A 17,445-nucleotide genomic window follows, 5' to 3' on the forward strand; every position below is an offset into this window, starting at 1 on the left:
GGAGCGCGAGCGACCAGGAGCGCGGCGAGGCAGTTTGCGCGGGCGGGCGAGCGGGATGGTGAGCACCTGGCGTATGGGCAGGGCCCGCTCTGGGAGCTCTGCTCTGGCTGCCCCGGCGGTGGCAGCGCAGGCACCCAGACAGAGCCGATGAGAGGGGAGGCTGCAGGGCAGAGCTCGGAGTGTAGAGGGTGCCTGCACGGGTCTGGTGAGGGGAAGGTGCACGATGGGCAGGGCTGCACTCGGTACGCCCTGGTGGAGGTCCGCCTGCAGCAGGGGCTGAGCTGCGGAATGCTATTAGTGGGCTTCAAGATGTCAGGGTAGCTGAGAGGAAGCAGGGCTGCTTGCTCCAGCCCCAAACTGTGCAGGGGCCTCAAGCTTCCCCTCCAGCTCATGAAGGAAAGAAGGAGGCCACCAACCCGGGAAGTTGGGAATTAGTGACAAAGAAAAATAACAGAAGAAGGAGGAAAAGGACAATTATAGGCAAGGGGCTTCCTCCTAAATCTGTTGTCCCCACGCAGAACCGCTTTGCTGTCCTGCAGGAGACTAACGAGGAAACGCAGTTGCACCACAAGCAGCCAGATTATGCACGGGTAAAGATCTCTACTGGCGTTACAAAGAAAAAGCTGCGGGTCGTAGTAATAGGGGACTCTACTTTGAAAGGGGCGGAAGCACTCGTCTGTCGGCCTGACCCCGTCTCGAGGGAGGTGTGCTGCCTACCAGGGGCATGGATCAGGGATGTTACAGAGAGGCTGCCTGCTCTAGTAAGTCCCATGGACTATTACCCGCTCCTGGTGATCCATGTGGGTGCTAGGGATACAGGTAGTAGTAGACTGGGGACCATAAAGAAAGACTACAGAGCCCTGGGAGAGGTGGTTAGGGGCTCCGGTGCTCAGATAGTCTTTTCGTCAATTCTCCAGGACACAGGGGAGGACCAAGAAAAAGCTCGGAGGGTTGGCCAGGTCAATAGATGGTTAAAAGGGTGGTGTCATAGTCAGGGGTTTGGGTGTCTTGAACATAGGACTGAAGTTAGTAGGCCAGGTCTACTGGGGGCTGGTGGAGCTGCTCTGGTAAAGAAGGGGAAGAACAGTTTTGGTAGGAGGCTTGCCAGACTGGTCAAGGAGGCTTTAAACTATATGTGTTGGGGAAGGGGGGCATCATTCCATCCCAACACACCCAGTCAGTTGCCAGAACCTATAATAAATGCTCGGAACAATGTAGATATATTCCAGCTGCTCCAGCCAACGAGCCGGCTTCAATTGGAGTTCGTCTCAGATGCCTCTATACAAATGCCTGCAGCATGGGGAACAAACAAGAGGAATTAGAGATGTGTGCACATCTATGGGGGTATGATATAATAGGCATCACAGAAACATGGTGGGATGGCTCCTATGACTGGAGTGTTGGAATGGAAGGTTACAGGCTCTTTAGAAAAGACAGGCCTGGCAGGCAGGGAGGGGGAGTTGCCCTTTATGTTAAGGATAGGCTGGAGAGTATGGAACTCTGTCTGGGGACAGGTGAGCAGTTTACAGAGAGTTTGTGGGTCAGAGTTAAAGGGAAAACAGCCGTGGGAGACATTACCATGGGAATCTGTTACAGGCCGCCTGATCAAGGAGAACCTGTGGATGAAGCACTCTACAGACAGATAGGAAAAGCCTCACGCTCGCAGGCCCTTGTTCTCATGGGGGATTTCAACCACCCTGACATCTCTTGGAACGATGGCACTGCATGGCACAAGCAATCCAGGAGGTTCCTTGATTGTGTGGAAGACAACTTCCTTCTGCAAGTAATAGAGGAGCCGACAAGGAGAGGTGCCATGCTTGACCTTGTGCTCACCAACAGGGAAGGGCTTGTTGAGAATGTGGTACTCCAGGACAGCCTTGGATGCAGTGATCACGAGATGGTCGAATTTGAGATCCCCAGGAGAGTGAGAAGAGCATGCAGCAAGCTCACTGCCCTGGACTCCAAAAGAGCAGACTTTGGCCTCTTCAGGAGCCGGCTTAGTAAGGTTCCATGGGATATAGCCCTGGTGGGCAGGGGGGCCCAAGACTGTTGGTTGATATTCAAGCATCACCTGCTACAAGCTCAGGAGTGCTGCATCCCAACTAGAAGGAAGTGCGGCAGAAGGGCCAGGAGACCTGCTTGGATGGATAAGGAGCTGCTGAGGAAAATTCAAAGGAAAAAAGAGGCTTATAAAAAGTGGAAGCAAGGACAGGCGGCCTGGGTAGAGTGCAGGGATGTTGTCCGGGAAGCTAGGGACCAGGTTAGGAAGGCTAAGGCCCAGTTAGAATTAAACCTAGCCAGGGATGTTAAGGGTAACAGGAAGGGATTCTATAGGTACGTAGCAAACAAAAAACAGACTAGGGACAAAATAGGCCCCCAGAGGAAGCTTTCGGGAGAACTGGCTACACAGGATTTGGAGAAGGCTGAGGTTCTGAATGACTTCTTTGCCTCGGTCTTCAGTGGCAAAGGCTCTGACTGCACCACCCAGTTCTTAGAAGGTAGACGCAGGGACTGTGAGAATGAAGACCTTGGGCCCACTGTGGGAGAGGATCTGGTTCGAGACCATCTTAAAAATCTGAACACGCACAAGTCCGTGGGACCTGATGGAATCCATCCGCGTGTCCTGTAGGAGCTGGCGAATGAAGTTGCTAAGCCACTGGCCATCGTATTTGAAAAATCATGGCAGTCAGGTGAAGTTCCCAATGACTGGAAAAAGGGAAATATAACCCCCATTTTCAAGAAGGGGAAAATGGAAGACCCGGGGAATTACAGACCAGTCAGTCTCACCTCTGTGCCTGGTAAAATCTTGGAGCACATTCTCCTGGAAGGCATGCTAAGACACATGAAAAACAACAAGGTGCTTGGTGACAGCCAGCATGGCTTCACTAAGGGGAAATGCTGCCTGACCAATTTGGTGGCTTTCTATGATGGGGCTACAGAATTGATGGATAAGGATAAAGCAGTTGATGTCATCTACCTGGACTTGTGCAAAGCATTTGACACTGTCCCACACAACATCCTTCTCTCTAAATTGGAGAGATATCAATTTGATGGATGGACCACTCTGTGGATAAAGAACTGGCTGGATGGCCGCACACAAAGAGTTGTGGTCAATGGCTCGATGTCCGGCTGGAGACCTGTAATGAGTGGTGTCCCTCAGGGATCGGTGTTGGGACCTGTCTTGTTTAACATCTTCATCGCTGACATGGACAGTGGGATTGAGTGTGCCCTCAGCAAGTTTGCCGATGACACCAAGCTGTGTGGTCCGGTTGATATGCTGGAAGGAAGGGATGCCATCCAGAGGGACCTTGACAAACTTGTAAGGTGGGCTGATGCCAACCTTATGAAGTTCAGCCACGACAAGTGCAAGGTCCTACACCTGGGTCGGGGCAATCCCAGGCACAGCTACAGACTGGGCAAAGAAGAAATTCAGAGTGGCCCTGCAGAGAAGGACTTGGGGGTGCTGGTCGATGAGAAAATGAACATGAGCCGGCTTCAGTGTGTGCTCGCAGCCCAGAAAGCCAACCGTATCCTGGGCTGCATCAAAAGGAGTGTGACCAACAGGTCGAAGGAGGTGATCCTGCCCCTCTGCTCTTGTGAGACCTCACCTGGAGTATTGTGTACAGTTCTGGTGTCCTCAACATAAAAAGGACATGGAACTGCTGGAAGTAGCCTTCCAGTACCTGAAGAGGGCCTATAGGGATGCTGGGGAGGGACTCTTCGTCAGGGACTGTAGTGACAGGACAAGGGGTAACGGGTTAAAACTTAAACAGGGGAAGTTTAGATTGGATATAAGGGGGAAATTCTTTCCTGTTATGGTGGTGAGGCACTAGAATCAGTTGCCCAGGGAGGTTGTGAGTGGCTCCATCCCTGGCTGTGTTCAAGGCCACGTTGGATGAAGCCTTGGGCGACATGGTTTAGTGTGAGGTGTCCCTGCCTATGGCAGGGGGGTTGGAACTAGATGATCTTGAGGTCCTTTCCAACCCTTACTGTTCTATGATTCTATGATTTATTGCATGAAGTTTTTCAAGCTCAAATCTGCTCTGATTCAGATTTTCTTCACAGGCAAATTAATTTTCGTGAGAAATGGCTGTGGCCTGGGGGCAAGAGAGGGCATTATGTAGGAAGGATCATCTGTGGCAGTGGGAAGCTGGGATGAGTCCAGAAGAATGTCTGGCATCAGCAGGCTAGTGGCAAGAAAGGTAGGCTGGGCCTTTAGGTGTGAAGGTAGTGGCTGCAGAGTTCATGGGGCTTGTTTTTACTGGGTGTCCAGGACAAAGATATATAAACATGAACTTTCAGGAGTTTGGGCTCAGAAGTGAGGCTGGAAAGGATCAGTGGTGTTTCATGTAGCTGTTTAAGGAGTGAACAGTGTGAGTGTCCTGGGTGAGGAAAGAGAAGAGCAACTGCTGAGTTTCTCCTGACCCAAGGCAGATCACATCCATCCAGGCATTTACAGGGCTTTAATAGTTTCTCTGTTTACTCCTAAATGAAGCTCCATCTTTTCCTCCCCTCTTCTCTGCTTCACACACTGGCTGGTGAGACATGAAGGCTGAAGAGGAAGAGTTTGGGCATGCTGCTGCAAAGGCAGGAAATCTGCGGGACAGGGTCAGGCACATGAGCTGAACTTCATGAGTAGGAAGACTTTGTTGTTCCCTGTGTCTTTAAAGGACAGAGAGGTAAGAACACTTCTGTGTAGGAAAGAATATAATTTTGGAGACCATTCTTGACTAATACTGGAGAAATCAAGCTGTTCACTCACATTTGAATGCTTACCTGCATTAATAAAACTGTATGCTAAAGCAAGAACAGATGGCCTGTTGCATAATATACGTCTCAATTCTTTGGCCATTACTGATATATGTATATTTAAAACAAAAGAAACATTGTTCAAATCAGCATGGCCAGAATGGTGCGAAATGACGGGAGAAGTATGAAATTAGGTTGTTTCAATCAATAAGAAAGGAAAAAGTGCTACTGAGCAGAAGATGATATTTTTCAGATAATTTCACAACAATTTTTATGGCCAGTAGGTGGTACCCTTATTCCAAATAACAAACGAAATTAAAAAAAAAAACAAAACCTAGCAAAGCCTAAACCAGCAACTGGTAAGCTGAACATTAGCTTAAAATTGTGACTAGTTTTCCTCCCTGTTAGGCACTGCAGATTGCAGCACATACACAAAGAGCACTGAGCAAGGCTAAAGAGGGTTTGAGCAAGGCAGCCGTATGTGAACTGTGAAAAGGCAAAGGGTCAGATTCTGTTATTGACAGGTTCTTATTGCTGGAACTAGACACTGTAGGTTTCTACAGTAGGAAGCTTTAACCATCTTGGAATCAAGGTTTATGCATTGAGCAACTTGATATTCACACTAAGTACATAAGCCTCTGACCCAAAGATTGAGCTACTGGTGAATATGATTAACTCAATAAGGCTAAAAGGTATTTAAAAACTTTATGCTTGCTTTGTGTGAACATGACAATTTTTCTTTTTTCATTTTTCTTTTGTTTAATTGAGACAAGCTTCTGTGTTAATTTAGACAGTTCTTAGAACATGGAAGGAAGTTGTGAAGAAAAGTGAGTTTAATAACAGAGACCATTAATTAGTCAGTCAATGTACTGTTCCTTGCAGATATGCACATTGAAATGATCAGGGCAAAACATCAGTGCCTGTGAAAGAAAAGTCAGGCAGAAGATGTTACAATAGAATGGACAGTCTTTCAAACCAATTGTCCTGTTATCAAGTTTTTGTGAAATGAATTGAAATTAGTAAAACAGAAAACTAGCAGCAAACATTGTTCTTTTTCATATATATTAAAAAAAAAATTAAGAGACAAGCATCTTCAGTTTTAAACAGCAGTTTGAATACTCTTTGTGTTGGTGGTGTGTGGGGAAGTTGACCTGTGAAACAAAACCATAGGGTATGTGTCACTCACCCAGTCTACTCAACACTGGGAATCTTGTCTAAGCTAGTCATCCAGGTCACATTACAAGCTTTTCGCAAGAGAAGCGTCTCAAGGTGTTGGCTTCTCTTTTTGGTGCTTAACTCAGCCTAGCATGCAATTAATACCTCTCTGGTGACAGCATCTCTCTCTACTGACTGTAGATACTCCTATACTGTTTATTTTAAACCAGATGTCTCAGTTTGCTTTGATATTGAATTTTATTGATGGTTTTTATCATGGAGAATAGTAATACTTGTCCACCAGCTGACACTTCTGAAGGCTGTTTATTACCTAAGACCCCATACCCTAGTGATCACCCTGGATTTCAGATAGCTCTGCTACCAAATAATACCTAACATGGAGCTGAACAACAATAATCAGGATAAATCCTGTTCAAGAACAATTACAAATTTTTCCCATTTATTGACAAGAGTAAAGTTAAATTAATGTGAAAATACTGAAAGGTTAGGCCATTTATCTTTTCTTTTTCTACTTCCTCCTCTTTTATTAACCTAACTTTTAACTTAAATCAAGCAGAATTGCAGATGTGAGATATTGTGGGTACATCTCTGATATTTTACACAAATCTGTAATAGAAGTAAAAAAAAAAATGAAAAAAATGAGACTGTAATCGAATAAATCAAGCAGGCTGATAACACACATATAGATAGGATAAATTTGAAAATATCAGACTCAGCTTTAGGCCTTATGCACATACTTCAGAACCTAGCCTTCACACTGAAATCTTGCATGTAATTCTGGTAGAGATTTGGTGTCTCCAAACCTAACTTCTTAGGTCCCATTGGCTATAATTAGATATAATTTTGCCTGAATTGTTGGCTTCTTTAGTTACATCTCAGAGAAAATAATTTATGTGAGTGTAAACTTTATTGGTTGGCATTTTTCATCTTTATTTTTTTTGTATTCTCTCATGCCTTTCTGAATTCATCTGTTATTAATCTATGCTATGGCTGTCTGACATCTCTCAGTCTCTACATGCCTCCCAATGGTCCTGACTATACCAGAAGCTTTTTTTCCTACCCTTGTAATATTTAAAAAAAAAACCTGCTTTACCAAAGGTCACAACTTTTGTGTCCAGCTCTCTATGAAATGGAAAGGATTGATGTAGTTTTAGCCTTTCCAGCCTTACAGTCTGTCTCCATAATTTTTTTCTGATACCATAATTTTTAAAGTTGAAAGAAAGCTCCTGTTCATCTTGCAAACAGAAAATTGAAGTCATTTTACCAAACTATGCAATTTCAAATGTCCCTTTCAATCTTAAAAAAGTCAAGTGATTGTGGAAATTACATTAAATTACATTAAAAGATTGTACAAGACTTAATTTAATTAGTCTTCTGTTTTCTATCTCTACCTTTTCAACTATGCCAGAAAAACACTCCTCTATTTTTTCCCACAGCATTCTTTCCGCACCACTGCCATGATTTTGCATCCTCTCACTATGAAATTTGTTTACTGGCAATGAAGTTTGCCTCCAGACAGCATGAGTTGTCTTCTCAAACTCTTGAGTGTTTTGTGTGAAGTAGGAACCTTCACAAAATAGTGGGAAGTATGGGACACACTGAAGGTAGACATCTAAACACAGAAACTGGGACAAATCCAAGGTCCTGCAGTAGTGTCTGTGGCTATTCTCTGCAGCCACACACTCTCTAGACAGTAATATTACATGCCATACACATTCGTTTATGTTTGTGCTTTCATTATATATTAAAAATGTGCATGTGCTTATGTTTTTTTTTTTTTGAAAATAATTGATAGACTTATAAGCTGTAATTGGAAGATGTTTTTAAATACAACCAGAAAATTATTCTTAGATATTCTGGCTTTAATTTTCTTAACTCATTTGTAAAGTTCCAGGTTTATATTCAGCTGTCTTTATCAGTCTGCTAGCAAGTGTTCACCTCTTTGGCTATGGTGACTTTAAATCCATACCTGGTATTCAAATAAGTCTTAATTTATGTATGTCAAACTGAAGTTCTCAAGTCAGAGTAATTTTACAGTGTGGAAAATGCTTGTCTGTAACAACAGTTAGTAAAAATGTAGCAGGAGATATGAATAAAGTTAGAGAATTTGTTTACAGGTGTTTAAGATGGATAATCTGATAGATGATGACTATTTTGGAGTGATTTTCTTATGGCCCTATATTACATTCCATGTAAAATTATAAAAAGCCAAAGAAGAAGAAAAATCAAACCAAAATATTTGCAGCTGAACAATGAAAAGACATGGAGACCTTGACACAGGTGGTGTCTCTGATATAGTTTTACTTTACGGTCTTGGTATCTCATAGTGTTTTTCTGCTTTATTTCATCTACTTGGATTAACACTTTTATTTTCAATCTCTTGATTTATCATTTTTATGTCTTTAGATCTGAGACAGTAAGAAGATTATGTGCTAATACAGATACTAAAAGAAAGGGATTATAAATATCTTGGGGCTACAGACAACTGCTTAGTCATTAACTACACAGTGTCTTCTTTCCATCTAACTGAATCACATTAGCTCCAATCCCTCAGCTATGCCAGAACAAATGCAGATATGGTCAAATGGTAACTGAACTAACAGCAAAGTTTTTATTTCTCTCTTGTTTATAATCCGTGTTTTATTCCTTTCTTTGATTCACTATCTGACTCACTGGCTACTTGTACCAGGACAGCGTAGGGAGGTGGTGAAAAGACAAAAACAGAAGTGGGGCAGGACCACAAACCTTTTCTTTTCAGTTTAGGGGAAATGGTGGTAACTACTTTTGGTTAAATTTTGCATGAATTCTGAATAGGTTTTCTTGAAAAACATCAAAACCAACAATATTTAACTTTCATGGCTTTTGCTTTAACGTGTTTGCTTTAAAGCTTTTAAAGTGCCTTGCTTTAAAGCTTTTACTTTAAAGTGCTAACTTTAGTTTAATAGTTAGGCATAATTTCCAAATTAGGATGTGATCAAAGGCCTGTTGAAATGAAGGTGTATGCTCCTTTTAATTTCAGTGGTTTTCAGATTAAGTTTGAAATATTTATAGAATATTTTGAGAGTATTAGAGACATCTCAGTCATCCTTTGCCTTGTTAGTAGCTGTCCCCTTCTTATGTCTGATTCCTCTTTAGTGATTTTGGAATTGCTACTTTCAGACTCAGGGAATAGTTTAAGCTGAAGTAATTTCTCTGCTTTGCTATTTACATGCAATCCAGTATGCCATCCTAAATGCTCACTACCAAAGCATGGCAGAGCATTCCAAAGGAAAAACGCCCTTCAGTAACAGGTCTCTGGCAAGTTAACCCTGCTTCATTCTGTATCCTTTCTTTTGTAATGGTAAAAAATCCAATACAAGCTCAGTTTACCAGATTAACTGTTTCTTACAAATAGTTCCCATTCTAATGAAAAAAAGAAAAAAAACCTACCAATCTCCAAAGATTCACTGTTAGCATGTCCTTATCTGGATTCCAGTACAGTTGAAAAATAAAAAGAAAAAAACAAACAAAAAATGAACACAACACAGAAAATTCCAAAGGTTCATAATAGACATTGGTTGCATAGAACAGAAAACTAAAAAAGCAGCCAAGTGGAAAAAAAATAAAAGGTGCATTAGCACTTAGGAATATGTTTCAAATAGCAGTCTGAGTGCCAAAAACTCTGTTCTGAGGTGCCATATGGGAGAAAAGATCTGTTTTCCAACATAAAAAATGAACAATTCTCCTTAAGGCTATAAACATTCTTCTTAATTGTTTCTTTGTGTCTCTCACATTTTTGTCTGAAAACTTCAGTAAACAGGGAGAACAGAAATAATGCTGGATTGTGAAATTTTATGCCATTAAAGACTTAAAATGTAAAACTGGGTCTATTAAGACAAGTGCAGTGAAGGCAATTAAGCTACTCAGTGCAGCGTTTTAGAAGTGTGGGATAAACACGAGAAACTCTCATAAAAGTCCTAGTAGATGTACGCCCCATTAGTGAAATTACAAATTTTATCCTTTAAAGACTGTTTTGGAAGAAAGGTGCTTGTTTTTTTTTTTAGCTAATAGTGAGATGACGAAGGAGGAGGGAATCTCTGTTCCAGATTCCTTCAAAGGTTCAAATTGTTGGGAATTCTGCTTTAGCACTTGCTTTTGTGTGAGAGAAGGGAATTTAAAGCTCTGCTTTCTTACTCTGCGTTAAACTAAAGATTCTGTTCTCCTTAGAAGGCTTTTCACATTATTTTAATCACCTTAGTCTGTTTAATTACATCATCAAAATGAAGAAAATAAGAAGGAAAAATATTAGGTATAGCTTTTGATTTTCTGGTGGTATTGGAAGTAGTTATTTGCACCAGGGTAATTCAGATAAGCATCTGGCCCACAGACTATCCTGGCATAGACAAATATTTGTTTTCTTTTTTAAGAACTAGGAATTTTTCCAAGGCATTCTGACTACCGGGAGCAGAGCATCTGACCAAAGTATGGTCACCAGATGGTAGATGTTTCCATATGGGTAATTATTGAAAAGTTCGAAATCTATACAAACTAGGAAGTAAGGGTGTGAAAGAGTTGCTGTTGTTTTCTGGTTTTAGTTACCCCTGCAACTAAAAATGTGAGAGAAAACCCCCCACTAAATTTAAAGGGAAAAAAAAAAAAAGGAAGAGATGTCTCTTAATTTGTTAATTTGTTACTGGCGCTGATCTACTGTAAGTGGCTAATTTTGAAAACTTTAGAAGTAAAAGCTTTTTTTTTTTCTTATTCTTTTTTTTTCTTAATATCTTTATTACATTGATATTTCAAAACTTGCTGCACTAAAATGTGATAGCTCCACAAATAATGGCACAAATGTTTTGTGTAAGGAAGGAAATATGAAAGAAAAAAGTGCCTGTTCTAAGGGCCAGCAGAAGGATTTGTACAGCCAGCTCCCTGCCAGCTACTACTGCCTGGTGGAGCAGGAGCAGAAGGCAGCATGTGGCAATACCAGGTGCCCAGCCTGACAGAGTATTTAAAATACTGCTGAAAGTAGGCTTACACAAAGATGTTGCATTGAGCAGTGGCTTTGGTGAGCAATTTCTTCCAGCCTATTCACTGCTGGGGCTGTAACTTTAAGCAAAGTGAGGAGAGGGGAATGCAACAAAAGCTGGTGAGTGGTAAGGTTTTGTACCTGAACTGTCGGCTGGCTGCATGCACGTTGGAGGCCTATGGTGCTATAATGCACGCCCAAGGAGTCTTATAGGTGATATAGAATGCCAAGTTTGGCTCCAGTATCCAATCTCAGTAGGAGTAGCCACCTTTGTAACTTAAACATCTGTATAAATGTTTGCTGGGTTAGTAATTTATCTCAAATTTAAAACATATAGGCAGCTAGAGGGTGCATCCACACAGCATGGTGTAGTTTGACCAAAGAGCAACCTGGCTTACATGACAGAAGATTTATCACTGAAGTAGCATTGCAAAGTAGTGCGAAGTTAATAGAAAAATTCCCACTAAATGCAGTGAGCTTTAGATCACTTATCCACAGAGGCACATGAAATGAAAGAAATGTCACAATGAAAAGGCAGGGCAGCAGGAGAAAATGTTCTTTAGCTTTCTTTGTACTGAACTTGGAATATTTAAGAGAGCTTCTAATCCCCTGTCTCATGCTTCTCTCTCTACCAGAAACCTATTGCTTACAATGCCTTTCTGTTTATTTGTTTATGTGGTTATTTTTTTTTTCACTCTGTGTGTGCATGAAGTGAACGTGGAAGTAGCAAAATGAGGATATGAAGAAGGTGGTCAGAAATAGTTGCTGTAGAAATACAAACATTTTCCCCTCTCCCCCAGATAGAGACTGAAGAGCTATCTCTGTGAAAATAAGTAGATAAACACAACTACTAGCTACTAATTATCAAAACTATGAGATATATCAACTGGAACTTTGCAATATTTTCTTCTTTAAGACAGTGGAAGATAACTGTTCAATCTTTCATAAGCGGGAGTATAAAAAGCACAAAAAGATTAAAGTTCATTGAACTAAATGCAAACCTGATGGAGATCTGACTTAATTTTGTGGTGGTGTTATAAATACATGATACAAAGAGACTGGGTTTCATGAAGTTAAACTGGAGAAACATGAGGACTTGCTGATGGCAGGGAAAATGAAAGCTTGGGAAAGGGAATTTTTCCAATAACATAGTCTTAGTTGTGCATTTTTTTCCTCACAAAGCCCTGAAACAAAGATAATCCAATGTTTTTGAGAATAAATAAATGCTTAAATATACCGTTATAGCTTAAATGCCTTTTCTTAAATATACTATAAGAACACTGGTAGAATCCAGATTCATACCAGAATACACACTGGCTCCTAATCTGGAATATTTTTGCTAAAGCTATTGAAAAGAGCAAATATATTTCCTCAGTTTGAAAAAGTAAGCTTTCAAATAGAACAAGACAAGAAGAAATATTTTAGCAATAGTTTATGGTTAAGGTAAATGTATTATTTATAATTAATGTTCAGGAAAAGTAACATCTGTTTACAAAATTCATGCAACAGCTTGGCAGGAGATATTACACTAGAGATTGTATTCTATGGAATTGGCTTAGTATCAGAAGAAAGAGTGATTAACTGTAGAAAAGTTCTGACACACTGCTTTGATAAAAAAATTGTTTCACTCCTTAAGCAGAGAGCTAAGTGCAGAAGTCTTTGGTGCACAAGGCATCTATAGGGGTGGTTTCTTGCAACTTTTTTGTTAATGCACATTCACATGCACATGCACTGTTACTTACCTGAAAAACCTTTTTGTTTGTTTTTGTGTGAGGAGCAGCTAACCCAAACATGCTTGAGCAAACATTTTATCGCCTTTGATGGAACATATTGCATATCTCATTTGTAATGCTTAAAAAAAAATAGACTTGAAAAAAATTTTTGGTGGTGTCGTGTCATTTATTCCCCAAATGTTTCTGCATAAACTAAAACTGCCCCTTTCCAAAAGAAAAAATACAAGTGTGCAGATGGGAGTGAGATGAAGCATTAGGAAAAAGGAGGACTACTTTTTTATTTAAAAATGCAGCTTTGAGGGAGAGAAAGGAGGAAACAGATGGAAAAATTTTTGTCTTTGAAAGTGGTAGACAACCACTAGAGAGGAGACCTGTTTTGGGCTTTTTTTCTTCCTTAAGCTATTCAGCACTGCGAAGGAGAGAAGAAACCTGGCTCACTTTGCAAATGAAAAACCAGACTGCTGCCAGGATCCATTTGCAGGGGTGATTAATAAAACCAGTTTGCTTTATGAGATTTTCACAGAGGTAAAAAGGTATGCAAATAATTTTGAAAAAAATCAGATAGTGCAACTTTAGATTACACCAAAAAAAAAAAAAAAGGAGAATTAGCAGTTCTCCTTTAAATGGGTGTCTCATTATAGCATGCTTATTGTCTTTTCAGCAGATGTGGAATCTAAATGTAGTGAGCAATGGCCAAATGAAGGAAGCAATTCTGAGAAATAAACAGTAACAGTCCCAGTTTCCTAAATGGAGGTGAAAGTGGATTGAAAATATTTACCCAAGATTATGTTCATTTATGCCGTATTGATACTAAACACAGAGTGAGGGAGTACCTGTGCGTGCTGGTGAAGATGTAACATGAAATTAGAGTAGACTCTAAAGTTGCAGATGAACTGAAATATGCCAAGTGGCATCAGTGCAAAGCAAGGGACTTTTAGTAGTAGCAAATATTGGTGTAAGGGTTTAACTTTTACCTAAAGATCTCTGCTGTTAGTGGTGAAAGGTATACTAAGGAAAAAAAAGAACAACAAAGTGTTTTAAACTGCATATCTAGAGTGCCATTTGGCAGGAATTCTAAATCAAGGTTATCAGAACAAGATAAACGTGCATTTGAGGAAGCACAGTATACAATAACTTGTCAAATTTCCTTTGAACTATGCTGTGTCCTCTTGGGTTATATGCACTTTTGGCCGAGGTTAAGCATCTGAAAATGTGGTATCTACAGTTAAAAGAAAACTGAATGGTACAGTGATAAAGAGAAGGGCGTTAAGCCAAAGAGTCTCTACATATCTTACATTTATTTTGAAAAATATTACAGGTATTGTAGCAAGGATAGTAACTACTCCTTGTTACATTTCCACCCACACTCTGGTAGACATAAGTATTCCAGCGTTGCAGTATAGCAGGCTGGACACAGGACAAAGATTGTTCTTTGTGTACTACTTCAATGTGCATGCCCAAGGCAATACTTTTGAAGGCTAAATCTTTTTTTTTTTTTTAAATGGGAACAGTAGAAAAAAGCAGTTCTAGGGGTCATCACAGGCTCACTTTTCCTGTAAAAGGGTTAATACAATGATGGTACTCTGACAAATGGCCACCTGTAAATGATAAGTTCAGTCCGGTCATACAGCAGAAATATACACATATAATATTAATTTAACCTTTTCTTTCAGTCGTGGTATTTTAACCTTTTCTACTTAAATTGATCAAGATAGATGAAGCCTGATCACCCTTTAACTTGTTTTTATAATTGCATAGTCATTATTTTTTTCCCTGGTAATATTTCTTTTTACTGCTTGCTGTAGTTGTCTAGGAAGAAAATCCACTTCTAGTAGCGGCAAGGAAGAGCCCAAGAAACTGAACATTGTGCTTAGGATGGTTTTCAAAAAATGGTACGTCTGTTAAGAAATGGGAACATTTCTGAACGTACAAACAGTGTACCTTTGAGAATTTGTAGCCTGAGATTTCCCTAGCTGCCAGGCAGGTTTTCCTGAACTGGCAAAACCAAAACCAGTGTTAATGAGTAGCAAGATAGAAGGAAAGCAGCTATTTAGCCAGCTGAATGGAGGAAATGAGCATCAGCTTTTGATGTTCAGCTTTACTCATTAAATGTGAAACTCTTACATAAGCCTAGCAAAAGGCTGTCAAAGGGTTTAATTAGCAATATAACCCTACTTAAAGTACTTTTGAGCTCTATGTGGAATTTTAACAGCCTTTTTGCAAGTGTCAAAGTGGAATTTTATTTGGGACATTGTAGTAGGTAGTTTGACAGTTGAAAAACATCTAGAAATGTGGCTGAAAAACTGTCTACTATCTGCTCAGATGCCAATTTAAGAACAAGCTACTATTATGGAGATGTTATTGTAATTAATATTTCTCTGTACTTAATTTAATTTTAAAAATAACCTGTAATAAATAGTGCATTAGATTCAAGATGGAGATTCATATTTCTTATTTTAAAGCTGAGCAAATTGTTTTCATTGAAATTGCAGGATAGTATTTATGAAGAAGATACTGAGCATCCCTGCTGTGAAGAGTGGTGCTAATGATAGGAAATTATCTGTAAAGGTTTGTAAGTATCACATGTTTTTATCTGGATTTATATATAATCACGCAAAAGAAACGGATCTCATGTGTCTCTAATTATCCAGGAAATTAACATTCAGGCCAAGCCACTTGCATAGGCTCCTCCTACCATAGTCAGTAGAGAGAAACAGATATTAGACAGCCATTGTACACTGAGATAGTTCTGGATGTGCTCCTCTTTCAATTTTTTGCAGCAGTCTAGCCTTAGTCTACATGTCTGACGGTGCTTCTAAAGGTCATGAGTACCCGTACTTTTGACTATTTGAGGATACGACACTCCTTGAGCTCATGATACATGATCTGCATTAGTGCTTATATTTAAATACTTATTGAAATATAGTTTAACAAAACTGCAAATTTGCCATGAGAGTAGAAAGGACTATCATTTCCATCAGAATCTCTGAAATGCTTCACAGTGAAAGCTGCAATTTTGAAGACGGTCAGACAATGCTTAGACATGTTTTTGGTTTTGTATTTCTTTCTTTCTTTAATAGTTTTCCAAGATGAAATATTTTGTAAGGTGTTATAGTTTGCTCTTTATTTAAATGTTAATTATTCAATAATGAACAAGTTCCCTATTTCCCTTTGTAAAAGCAAAAACGTATGTCTAACACAAGAGAATACTGAGCAGAAAGAAAAAGAGCATCATGTTACAACATCGATCTAAAAAGAACACATTCATATAGCACCTTAGTGAACTATTTTTAATATAGTACATACAGTAAATATGCTATCACTCTTTTGCTTAAAAATTGCTGTCTTCTGTATTTGTTTATTCTGCACTGAACAGTGGACTCAATTCTTCTTTTAATTCACAGTGAGTAGTATTTTACTTCCCAAGAATTCCCTGTCAGAGAGATTATACTGTGTGAAGAAAGAAGACAAACTGGCTTTTAGTTAAGAAAAGAAAAAATGGCCCAGGGACATTATACAATGAGGAAACCCAAACAGTGTCAATAGGAACAATACATATACATTAGTGAAGAATAGATCCATCACTGTGCAGACTACAGTGTAATATTTTCAGTATTGGCATTTCAGTGTGAAAATATTGATGTTTAATCTTCAGTCCACAAATGAACCCAGGAAATACACACCAACAGAACCAACAGTATACACCAATGAACATAGCTTTGTGACATTGATAATGTTCTGCTTTATCAGTAAAAAGAAAGGAAATCCAAAATTCGAGAAGTATTAGTGAACATATGCATGTCTGATTAAGTAATTCTCTTAGAGGAAATAACTTTTCCTAGCACACAAAGAAAGAAAACAAATCTTCAAACATAATTTTCTGAAATATTTTTAAAGCTTTTTGTTGGTTTTTTTTTTTGTTGTGGGTTTTTTTTTGGGGGGGGGGGTGGGTCAACCTTGTTCATATGAATAAGTTGGATAAAATATACACTCTATGAAGGAAAGCTGGGACCCATGCATTATGGTGAGTGCTTGAAACAGTAGCTTACAGAACTGCTTTCTTACCTCTCCTGCAATAAACATATTGTTGGTGGTTTTTATCCAAATCAACTCAAATTCAACAGGAAGACTGGTGTATGCCTCTCATTCCCAGCACATGCCACTATCCACACCCAAAGAAAGCTTCCTTTGAGGGAACTCCTTTGAGGGTTTGACCCTCTCAGACTCGTAACAGCCAGATGAGTGTTCTTTCTCACTGCTAAGCCATGATATCAAAGATCAGATTCATTACTACTGTGGATTCAAAAAGGAAATCAGTTTTGTTTAGCTGATAATTAAAAAATATCATGTAAGTCACTTCAGGTTTATGTTGAGAGCATTTAATTTGTACTAGCAGTCCATTTTGATTACAAGAAAATTTTAAACCTCAAGGTAAGTATATTTTCCACTCTAATTTAGAAGATTGAGTTGGACTTCATTTCTGAATAAAGGTAAGGGCAACACTGCTGGTTAACCTAGTTATGTTTGCTTTGGTACTAATGGTTAATGACCAAGGAAAGGAAAAATAGAAGAATAACAGTTAATGAAAAAAAATCAGTGTTGACTAATGATTAATTATCAACTAGTTACTGGAAGACCACTGTTAAAAAGTCTGTCATGAATATTTGTAACCATTTGAGATTAGCATGTATTTTTAATTAAAATAATTGTATAATTTTCCTTTACAGAGCGAACATGTATGCCTCTTTTAGTCTATTTTACAGAATATATGTATATAAATAA

The sequence above is a fragment of the Lathamus discolor genome, chromosome 1 (assembly GCF_037157495.1).
Source record: "Lathamus discolor isolate bLatDis1 chromosome 1, bLatDis1.hap1, whole genome shotgun sequence".
Lineage (NCBI taxonomy): Eukaryota > Metazoa > Chordata > Aves > Psittaciformes > Psittacidae > Lathamus > Lathamus discolor.